This window comes from Heterocephalus glaber, unplaced genomic scaffold (genome assembly GCF_053883595.1).
Source record: "Heterocephalus glaber isolate CG9 unplaced genomic scaffold, H.glaber_assembly_v1.0 deba00001504, whole genome shotgun sequence".
In the NCBI taxonomy this organism is placed as follows: domain Eukaryota; kingdom Metazoa; phylum Chordata; class Mammalia; order Rodentia; family Bathyergidae; genus Heterocephalus; species Heterocephalus glaber.
In genome coordinates this window covers 2,416,229-2,424,310 of record NW_028258324.1, presented here as the reverse complement: position 1 = coordinate 2,424,310, position 8,082 = coordinate 2,416,229, and positions in this window count along the sequence as shown.

The following is an 8,082-nucleotide window of genomic DNA, read 5'->3' as shown; positions in this document are numbered from 1 at the left end:
GTGGAAGGCACTGGAAGCTTGGGATGGGCAGAAGGACCAATGCCAACAGGTGGCCTCCTCACCTGTGCTGGGGGTCATGGAGTGGGCCTGCTGCCCAGGCTTCTCTGTTGGGCACCGATGCCTATTGCTGTTTATGCTTTACCCACCAGGGTCCTGGAGGGTAACTCAGTGAGGAACAAACACCCCAAAACTGCCCCCAAACTGCCTGGGACAGCTGATTGGCGATGATTCATGGATCTCTCCTTAAAAGTGTCCTAACAAACAATGATGGTTAATCCAATTCCAAATTTACCAAAAACTGGAGACAAGGATGTTGCAATGATGTTTGAAAAGGAACTTCTTGCTTGATTGTAAAGTTGAGGTCCTTTTTACAAGTGTTTGGATTATCTGGCTGATAACACGTATCAAAAACTGATCTGGGGCTGTCTGTGCCCTGTAAAGAACCTACATGGTTAGGAATATGAAGCTCAGATCACTGAATCCACTGCTGGTGTCCAGGCCTCAGGTAAGTTGGAAGAGTGGATGCGATGGTTACTGCCATCTTCTGGCCATTTTGTGGAATTACCTATAGAGCATGCCTATAATCTCAGCACTTGGAGACAGAGGCAGGAGGGTAGCAAGTTTGAATCCATCTCGGGCAACTTGATAACTTAGTGAGACCATATCTCAAACTTAAAAATAAGAAAAGGGCTGGGGGTGTAGTTCAGCGTGAAGGCCCTGGGTTCAATCCCTAGTGCCACACACAAGCTATGGAAGTGCTTGTGTCTGGAACTCTAGAAAATCACCATGGGATGCTGAAGTGCTCAGGCTGGGCTCTAACATGAATTCTGGTCATTGAGTGGGCTACATGAAAAGACAATTGTAACAGTGAGTGGCCAGTCAGGAAAACAAAGTGCTCTTGGTGTCCTAACAGGGAGGGAGCTTAACCTGGTTACACAAGTGTTGGAAGGGCAGAAAGTAAAGTTACCCAGATTAGTGGCTCCGGGAGACTTTGACACCTCTAGAACTGGCAAGCGGGGGGGGGGGGGAACAGTGTCACCCCACTTTCTACTGCTCTGTGGCCAGCGCCTGGGAGAAGCCAGGAGCTGAGTAGATGGTGGTTGGGGACCTCATGCCCTGGCCCACCCCCTGGGCCATGCATTGAGGATCAGTGTCACTGGACCCTCTGTTGCCACAATGAATGCATGCTACCAGGAAGTGGATTCAAGCCCGTCTTAGGATCCCACCTCCAGCCCAGACTTGACTTTTCCCCAGATATCTGGCCCCAGGACCAGGGAGGGGACTGACAGGAGCCCTGCTCTGGGAGACAGGAGACTTGGGTTCTAGTTTCTCCTCCCTTGCCTGGTTGAACCTCTGGGGAGAAGAGCAAAGAATTCTGGCATGTAGTGGGACCCACTCTATACCCTTGGCATGTATTCCAAGCTACTGCCTGGTAGGATTTAATGAAGAAATATTTAAGTGATACATCTGTCCAGCTTCTGGAAAGAAGCTGATGACATGTGCCAGAAATGATGTAGGTGGAAGACAATTCAACTACTTACAGAGCTGTGGGCAAGTACTGCCCTTACCCAGTCTGGGCATGAAGGGGTGAAGGGGCAGCCCTTGGAAGAGGAAGGCAGTTGCTCCTGGCCTGCAGCAGGATGATGAGAGGATAACAACCTCGTCTCCTGCTCCTCTCAATGTCACCTTATCTAGGTGACCAAGGTCCTGAGAGCCAGAGGATGGGGATCAACTTCTGAAGTGTAGAGCAAGGTGGAAAGCGGGCAGATGGCACAGCCAACTTGAACACCTGCTACCTTGGGAGGCATCTAGTAGGCACTTTGTCATGCAAAGTCACAGTTCTTGCCAAGGGAGCAGTTGGTTGGTTCCCTGCCTCACAGCTAGTAGGACTTCCCCCACACCCAGTGTCCCTGTGCACCTTGGGAGGTGCTGCACATACTACTGAAGGAACTCAGAAGGCTTGAGGGGGCCTCTGCCTCCTCTCCAAGCTGGTGGGATGCTGGGTGTGCAGTAGGCACCAAAGGAAGACCCCAAACTTCAGGCCATGGGAGACAAGTTCTCTGTCTACATTCTTATCTTAGGGTAGAATTTGACCAGGGCAAGGTATGGGCCACCACAGAGATACGGAGGCCAGGGTGCCTGTTTTCCTTACATCACCAAGGTGTGTGCAGGTGTTCCTCACCTGTGCCCAGCTCAGGCTGCTCACTGTACTTGTCTGTGTGTGTGCTTGTATTTGTGCATGTGTTTGTGTATGATGTGTATGGGTGTGTGGGATTTGGAAGAAAGGCACACTGATCGAAAGTCCTGGTAGTACATCGGGAGAACCCCAGTTTGGCCTGGCTCTGATCACCTTGAGACAATTGACTCTTCTGAGCCTCAGTTCCCTCTTCTATATGATGCAGTCCTTAACCACTAATTCAGAGGAGGCCTCCCAGGAAAGCTGTCACTGGAGGGGAAGGGCCCTGGTGACTCATGGCATCTAGAGCCTGGGTGTAAGAGCTGGCCATCCACTAGTGAAGGGTGAACTGGGCAGTACCTGGGGCTTTGTTGGAAGAGAAGAAAGGGAGGGGGCAGCTGACCTCTCCTGGGCCTCAGTACCTTGCTGTGTACTGCTTAGGGAGGCCTCTGTCAAAGGGCCTCTTCATCTGAACTAAGTCTGTGAATTGGAGGCCAAGGATGAAGAACAGATCTCTGTTTCCCTTAGCATGCCCGACTCCATATTTACCTTTACCTGGTGCTTTTCTTTCACCATCAGGTAAAGTATGTTTCCTTTCATTACTGTGAGTTTGGGGATCTGCAGCAGCAGGGCCTTTGGGCAGCTCCTTCTCCATCCTGTCCATTGTGCAATATGCCAGGAACTACACTTTGAGAAATGAATCAACCGTAAGAACAGCCTCAAGAAATGATGGTCTTTGAAAATTAATCATTTTTTCTTGAGATTTGCAGAACTGAAAACATCCTGTGATTAGGTGATTAAGATCAGATGTGGATCCTCTGGCCATAAGCCTTCACCTTTGAGAAAGTGCCACCTGTCTGAGCTCCATCTTCCATATAAACTGCCCCTAAATCAGCTTCTCAGCCAGCTGGTCCTTTTGTCCACCATCTTGCTGTCCGCTAATAAATTATGACTTCAAGTTATTTGTCTACTACTCCCTACCTTCTCAACTGGCTTCTGTGGTGCAGTGAGCAGATTGAGCCACTATAACTGACGCTATCTAGGGCACAGCAATTGCCTGGCCCAGAGATACTGGGTTCCTGCCCTGCTGCCCACTTTATTCCTGCCATCCAATCAGAGGTTTCTTGCTTCTTCCCATGCCCAGGGTCACTCTCTGGCTTTGCCTAGCTGCAGAGTGAGACCCAGGCTCCAAGTGGTACAGGAAGGCCCTGAATCTGGTTCCATCTGGCTAGAGCCAAAAATGTGAGAGATGCCATTCTGCTCTGGCATCTAGGCTGGGGGAAGATGTCTCTAGAGGCCCAAAGAGAGGGAGTGACTTGCTCAGGAACACAGCAAGTACAGTAAGAACCTAGGTCTCTGGACTTCCAGATGAAACCCAGACTCCTCCTGCTCCATGCTGCCCAGGTTCAACTGCCCATCCCTTCTGTGTGGAGGGTACAGGCTGGCCTTCAGCATCTCCAGGACTTCTGTGCCTGCAGCTCCACATTGGACCAGATCCTTCAGCTCCTTGGGGGCCCAGCCAAATGCAGGTCTTTTCTTGCTCCCCGGCCTACTTTCCTTGAAGTCTTTGGCTTCCCACATGTTCCCTGCCTCGTGGCTTTGTCCATTTCTCCTTTTAATCCTGCTAGTGTTTGGTTCTTGTACTTGAAGTGAGACTATTCTATACATAAATATTTAGGAATTTTATATCTTCATATTTTGATCCTTTTATCATTATGAAAATTTTCTTTTTATTTCTACTAATACTTCTTGCCTTAAAGTCCATATTTCCATGCTGATTGTGGTGGTGTACACCTGTAATCCCAGCAATTGAGAGGCTGAAGCAGGAGGATTGATGCAAGTTTGAGGCCAGCCGAGGCTTCAAGTGAGTTCAAGGCTAGCCTGGAGACCCTGTCTCAAAAAAAAGTCTACATTTCTTATTTTCTATTTAATATCCAGTCTAATTAAAAATATTACTTATTGTATATTAAGCCACAATTCTGATATCTATTTTTTGTGCTGACTTCCATAAGGGCCCAATCCTTCTCTGACTGCATATTAATTTCTGTCTAACTTAGCTGTCTGTAATATTCCCCCTTCTGAACAAGTATTCCTACTGCAGTTAGGGGACAATGGGGGAAGTTTCAATCTAAATGCTTTGAGCTGGTCTAGGATAGGTAGCAGTCAAGAATTTTCTCCAGGGCTGGAGATTTAGCTCAGTGGTTTGACCGCCTGCCTCGCAAGCGCAAGGACCCAAGTTCGATCCCCGGTACCAGAAAAAAAAAAAAAAAAAAAGAAAAAAAAAAAAAAGAATTTTCTCTACAGGTCTAACCTAAGTGTTCTTGGATGGAAATAGTGTTAGGGTCTAGCAGTTATGGGTTCAATTCAGGTTGAGCTAGTAGACCCCAGTGAAAGGAGTCCAGCACATTTATCATTTGCTCTATCTGCATGATCATTTAGAGTATGAAGGCCTCTAGGTGAGAATAAATAAATTTTACCAAGAGATTAAGCATGTATGGCCAAACATAAATACCATAATTAAAAGACAGTTTGAGGGCCAGGGATTTAGCTCAGTGGTTTCTCCGCCTGCTGTGCAAGTGTAAGGACCTGAGTTCGATCCCTGGTACCAAAAAAAAAAAAGACAGTTTGGAAGGAGCCAAGTCCAGACACTGTTCTGAAAGGACTGGAATAGGGATTGTAACCACCTGGGCCCTAGACCTTCCTGCTCATGAAGGTTATTTATAGTTTGATATTTTCTAAAAGCTCTTCTTCCACCTGATACGAGTTTTTTAAATTAGTGCACAGGTCCTTCTACTTTCAGCTGTAGATAGAGAACTCTGTTTTTGTAAAAACTGGTACATTTTAGATATACATAATGATAGCATTAATCATAGAGAATTTGTACCTGTACACGATATGTCTTGCTTCTTTGTTTTTTCCCATTCCCCTCCCTGTCCTTCAGCCCTCTCCCCTCTTTATGGACAAAAGTATTCTTTCCATATTTTCTTTCCATTCTTTTTTTTCTTGTTCCTTCATTCCTTCCTTGTTCTCCTTCTCATTTGAACATTATCTTCCCATTTCCCAATATCTGTTATACATTTTGGTCCTTATTTACACTTTCAGTTTCTCATACCACAGAAACCATGTGATGTTTACACATGTGTCCAATTTATTTCCCTTAAGCGTATGATCTCAAGGTGCGTCCAGTTAACTAGAAATGTCTCAAGCTTATCCTTTATGGCAGAGTAGTACTCCATTGTACAAAGGAACCACATCTTTATCCATTCATCAGTTGATGAGCATTTAGGCTGTTTCCAAGATTTAGCTATTACAAACTGTGCCACTATAAACACGGGTGTGCATGTATTGCTGTGGTATGATGCTTTTAATTCTTTTGGGAAGATACCCAGAAGGGGAATAGCTGGGTCAAAAGGAACCTCTAGTTTTAGTTTTTTGAGGAATCTACACTGATTTCTACAGTGATTGCACTAGTCTACACTCTCACTAGTAGTGGAGAAGGGTTCCTTTTTCTCCACATCCTAGCCAGCATTTGTTATTGGTTGATTTCTTGCTGATAGCCATTCTTTCTGGAGAGAGATGGAACCTTAGCATTGTTTTTAATTTGTACCCCTTAAGTGACCAGCGGTGTTGAACATTTTTTCATGTATTTATTTGCCATTTCTACTTCATCTGAGAAATGTCTATTCATTTCAATGTCCATTTTTGGACTGGGTCTTTAAATTTGGGTGGGCGGGGGTCTGATTTTTTTGAGTTCTTTATATATTCTGGATAGTAGTCCTTTGTCTGAGGAACAGCTAGGAAAAATTTTTTCCCATTTGTGGGTTGTCTCTTCAGTGTCTTGGTTGTTGCTTTTGCTGTGCAAAAGCTTTTTAATAAGATGAGATCCCAGTTGTTGATTCTTTGTGATATTTTCTGTGCAACTGGGATTTTGTTCATAAAATCTTTTTCCTACACCAATGTCTTCAAGAGTTGTACTTACTCTATCTTCCAGTAGATTTGGTGTTTCTATTTTAATATTTAGATCTTTTTCTTTTTCTTTCTTTCTTTTTTTTTTTTTTTGGTACCGGGGATCGAACTTGGGAACTTGCGCTTGCGAGGCAGACGGTGGAACCACTGAGCTAAATCCCCAGCCCGCTTTGATCTATTTTGATTTGAGTGTAGTGCATGGTGAAAGTTATGGGTCTAGTTTTAATCTTCAGCATGTGGAAAGTCAGTTTTTTCAGCACTATTTATTAAAGAGGCTTTGTTCCAGTGAAGGTGTTTGGCTCGTTTGTCAAAGATAAGGTTGCTGAGTATGTTTGGAGTTGTTTCTGCATTTTCTAATCAATCTGTTCCATTAATCCTCAGGCCTTTTTTTTTTTTGCCAGTACCATGCTATTTTTTTTTATCACAGTAGCTTTGTATTATAATTTCAAGTCAGGGATTGTGATGACCCCAGCCTTGCCTTTGTTGCTCCGAATTGTTTTTGTTATTCTCGATCTCTTCTGGTTCTAAATAAATTTTAGAATTGTTTTCTTTAATTCTGTGAGATATGAAATTGGTATTTGGATTGGGATTGCATTAAATCTGTATAACAATTTTGGAAGTATGGCCATTTTCACTATGTTGGTTCTTCCTACCTAAGAACAATGGATATATTTCTATTTTCTGATATCTTCCTCAAACCCTTTTTTCAGAGGACTATAGTTTTCAATGTAAAGGTCTTTTACTTCCTCTATTAGATTGATTCCTAGGTATTTCATTTTTGGGGGATGCTATTTTAAAAGGTTTTGGGCCAGGGATTTAGTTCAATGGTTTTGCTGCCTGCTGCGCAAGCGCAAGGACCCAAATTCGATCCCCTGTACCAAAAAAACCCCCAAAACAATAAGAGGTATTGTTTCCCTAATTTCTCTCTTAGTGAGTTTTTTCCTGTTCTGGAAGGACATTGATTTTTGAATGTTGACTTTGGATCCAGCTACCCCACTGAATTTGGTTATCAAATCTAGAAATCTTTTGGTGGAATTTTTGGGGTCTTCTATTAAAGTATCATGTTGTCCACAAATAATGATAATTTAACTTCTTCCTTTCCTATCTTTATTCCTTTTATTTTTTCTCTTGTCTAATTGCTCTGGCTAATGTTTCCAGAACTATATTGAACAGGAGTGGTGACAGTGGACATCCTTGTCTTATTCCTAATTTTAGATTGAGAGCTTTCAGTTTTTGTCTATTTAGTATGATGTTGGCTGTTGGTTTGTCATAGTTGGCTTTTATCAGATTGAGATAAAGATCATCTATTCCAATTTTCTGTACAGTATTTATCGTGATGGGGTGATGGACTTTTATTGTGGTGTGTTGGACTTTGTCAAATGCTTTTTCTGCGCCTCTTGATATGATCATATAGTTGTTGTCCCCTTGGCTCTGTTAATATAATGTATTACATTTACTGATTTGTGTATGTTGAGCCATCTCTGCATCCCTGGGATGAATCCAGGCTGGTCATGGTATATAACCTTCTTGATGATTTTCTGCATTTTGTCTGTCAGTATCTTATTGAGGGTTTTTTTAGTTCATTTAGGGAGATTGGCCTATAGTTCTTTTTTTTTGGTTGTGTCCTTCTCTGTTTTTGGTATCAGGGCAATGCTTGCTCCCAGAAATGAATTTGGGAGTATTGCTTCCCTTTCAATTTCGTTAAAGAATTTGAGAAGTAACAGCATTAGGTCTTCTCTAAATGTCTTGTAGAATTCAGCAGTGAATCTGTCAGGCCTGGGCTTTTCTTTGTTGGTAGGTTTTTATTTTTATTTAAAAATATTTATTTATTTATTCATTTATTTATTTTTTCCAGTACTGGGGATTGAACTCAGGACCTTGTGCTTGCAAGGCAGATGTGGCGCCACTGAGCTAAATCCCTGGCCCAACTTTATTTATTT